The sequence below is a fragment of the Myotis brandtii genome, unplaced genomic scaffold, assembly GCF_000412655.1.
Source record: "Myotis brandtii unplaced genomic scaffold, ASM41265v1 scaffold687, whole genome shotgun sequence".
Taxonomy (NCBI): Eukaryota; Metazoa; Chordata; class Mammalia; order Chiroptera; family Vespertilionidae; genus Myotis; species Myotis brandtii.
This window is the reverse complement of record NW_005370687.1, coordinates 931,939-935,128: the sequence shown is the minus strand read 5'-3', so window position 1 is coordinate 935,128 and position 3,190 is coordinate 931,939. Positions and strand designations below refer to the sequence as shown.

General features: G+C 56.6%; 1 long non-coding RNA gene across 1 annotated transcript in view; it reads left to right on the top strand.

Annotated features, from left to right (window-relative positions):
* LOC106723980 overlaps positions 1 to 2,278 on the top strand; it is an 11,838-nt gene extending 9,560 nt beyond the window's left edge. The window contains exon 4 of the long non-coding RNA XR_001359733.1: positions 1,548 to 2,278. This is a non-coding gene — a long non-coding RNA (uncharacterized LOC106723980). The remainder of the gene's footprint in view (positions 1 to 1,547) is intronic.
* The last annotated feature ends 912 nt before the right edge of the window (positions 2,279 to 3,190 follow it).

Below are 3,190 nucleotides of genomic sequence, written 5' to 3'. Positions count from 1 at the left end.
CCCAGCCAGAGGGGAGCCAGCGCTGCCTCCCCGGGAGGGGCACTCTCTCCGCCACCAGCAGGTGTGGCCGGGCCCACAGCCGCCGGCCACAGGTCCAGCTTCCTCCACACCCACCATGCTGGGAGCCCACTGGACGATGCAATCCTTGCAGACGGAGCAGCATTTTTTTCTAGGGTGGTGGGGAGCTGAGGAAGAGGATGCTGGCAGAAATGGGACATGGGGCAAAAAGACCTCTGTCATCTCTGTTCTCAGCTGACCCAGAGTTCAGAGTCTCTTCCTGTCCCCACGCCTCAAAACCACTAGGCCCCTGAAGATTTCCTCAGAGGGAGGGGGGAGCAGGTGGGAGGCGCTTTGAAGCCTGAGACCCTGCTTTTCGGCCTTGCCCACGCTCCTGCCCAAAGCCACAACAAAGACCACGAATCCTGCCCCCCAGCCACAAACTGCTCCTTCCTCCTGGGCGCCTGCTGGCCCCTGAGGTCTGGTGGCGCCTTTATGGGAATGACAGCCCGGGGTCAGGAGCTCAGATGGCAGCCCAAGGGGGGGGGGGGGGGGCGGGTAAGAACCTATCCCAGGCCCCAGCCAACTGGGGTGTCTGCAAGGTACCCCAGAGGACATGCTGTGCCTGGAGTGTGCCAGGGCAGGCAGGGAGGGGCTCCATCCTCTGCCGAATTCCAGGAAAGGCCCTGGCAGTCAGCACAGGCCTGGGCTCCAGGGCCTTGGAGGGTGGGGCAGGGGGAGGGACCCTAGGCTGTGAAGTGCCTCACCTGGGCCTCATTATCCCCCTTACACCCCCCCTTGGGGCCCATTTGATGGCATCTCTGGCACCCTCTGTAGCCAAGGGTAAGGAGGTGCATGCCAACGCAGGCCTGGGCCATGGACCACCTTCCCACACATACAGGCACACTTCCCACACATCTGCTCACCCATCCAACCCTCACAGACTCTCCCAGGCAGGAGGCACCCTCAGTGGCACTGACTTAAACTTCTACCTGATTTATGAAATCTGTCCATGATATCCCAGGTCAGTGACTGCTCTGAAGCTGTTTGCACACCTATAACGACAGGGACACTCTCACAATGCAGCCCCCTCCCCTTCTGGACTTCCCTGTCCCAGGCCCAGTCACATGCCTTCACATAGCCTAGAAGTGACTGAACTTATCATGTTCCTCACACCAGCTCCTCCCCTTTGTCCACCACGGCCCTCCCATCCCCCCAGATCACCATGATGGTGGACTAACTTTTAACTATTTTCTCCCCTTTACCATCCTATATCTGATCGATTACCAAATTATTTCCTCTGTTGCTTTTATTACAAGACGCACTGTTATTGTTCTGTCACCTCTTCTCCAGCCCTATCGATTACCTTTGGCCCAAATTCCCACAGCAGCTGCCACACTGTCCTTTCTAGCCCAGGTTTTTCCTTCTTCCTGCACACCCTGCTGGAATAATCTTTCTCAAACACTGTTTATTGTGTGTGTTATCTACTTTGGACTCCTCATTAAGCACACAGGGTACACCAGCTTCTAACCTGCGTGTTCCATAGGAAGGGCCCAGGTCACAGAGTCCAGCACAGGCTGGCGCGGAGCAGGAGAGCAGCAAAGTGACCCATCTGTGTGGCTGCTCCTTTCTCATCGGAACAGTTCGCCCTCCCGGCTTGGTCTCCCCAGCCCCATCAAGCCTGTTGGCTTCCTGATCTCACTCGGGTCCCTTGGTTTTGAGGAGCCACTATTTTTCATTTCCCAAAACCTTCAGAGAGGGGTTGGGAAGGGAGACGCCGACATCCAGGTTGGAGCCAAGTACCAACTGCAAAGACCTTGGGGTGCAGGGTGGAATGAGTGCAGCTGCCCGCCGGGTCTCTGCTGCAGTAAGAAACGGAAGCGCTGAGGAGGGTGGAAGGAGAAAGGGAGTGTGGGCAACCAGTGGCTTTGGGTTTACAGAGGGATCTCGCCATGGAGATTCCAGCCTGCCTAGTTCTGGGTCCCTGGTCCGATGCCTTTAGATTGTTCTCTTTCTTGACAGCACATCACACACACACACACACACACACACACGCACGCACGCACACACACACACACACACAGCCAATCACCACCTCAAACCCCCACTCAAGTCCACCTCCTTCCGAAAGGCTCTCACAACCTCCACCTCACTTTGATCATTTTGTTTCCAATTTCCCTCTGAGCGCTATGAGCTGTCTTCAATCTTTTCTATATTTTATTGTTTAGTTATTACCTGTAGTACTTTCAACCCCACAGATAATAAACTCCTTTATGGCAGAGACGGTGTCTTTATTTATTTAACATCATTTATTTACTTGGAGGAGGAAGCAGAGGTGAGACCAGGCAATCAGGCTTGGGAGGCCACATAAAGTTGAGTCTGGATCCTGGTTCCAAACACTTTGCTGTTTGGCCCTGGGTGAGTCTCTTAACCTCTCTGACCCAGTTTCTTCATCTGGAAAAGGCACTGGTGATACTTGCAGAATGAGGGGAAAAGACCACGGGCGAATGCCAGGCCTGGGCCGCGGACCGCCTTCCCACACATACGGGCCTGTTTCCCACACGTCTGCTCGCAGCAGGCACTTGTGCAGAGTGAAGACAATAGCTTGCCTCCCTTTCCTGCACGGTTGGAGCCTTCCACGAATTCCAAGTCAAGGTTCCTTAACTAACCGCCCCCCCCCCGCCCCCCTCACACACACACACTTTTAAGCTCGAAGAGGGACATTATCAGTAACGACACCGGTAATCCCGGGACGTATGGCCACAGACCCTAACTCAGCAACCGGTGAGGCCAGGGCTCCGTTCGAGCGCCGCGGACACCCAGTGCCTAGGCCTGGCGCCGAGCCCAGTGCCAGCTGAATAATGAAAGTTTGTTGAATGAACCAGCGAACAGAACCAGTCCTTCCACCAGCGAGTCAATAAGAAAAGCTTGAAAAGCCCGCCCCCGCCTCCTTCCACCCCCATCCGAGTCCCGAAGCCTCTGGCAGCCTCCAGAAGCCTCCTTTCTCGAAGGTCTCGTCTCCAGCTCTCCCGCCCGCTCCCCCGCCCCGGTTGCCTTGACAACAGTGACGTATCCGAGAGGGGCGTCGCCTCTCCATCCTCGGCCGGAGCCTGGGGCCCCTTCTCATGCCCCTGCTGGGGAGAGGGTGAGGCTGGGGTCCTCGACCTCCCGGCTCCCCCGGCCTGGGGCGACC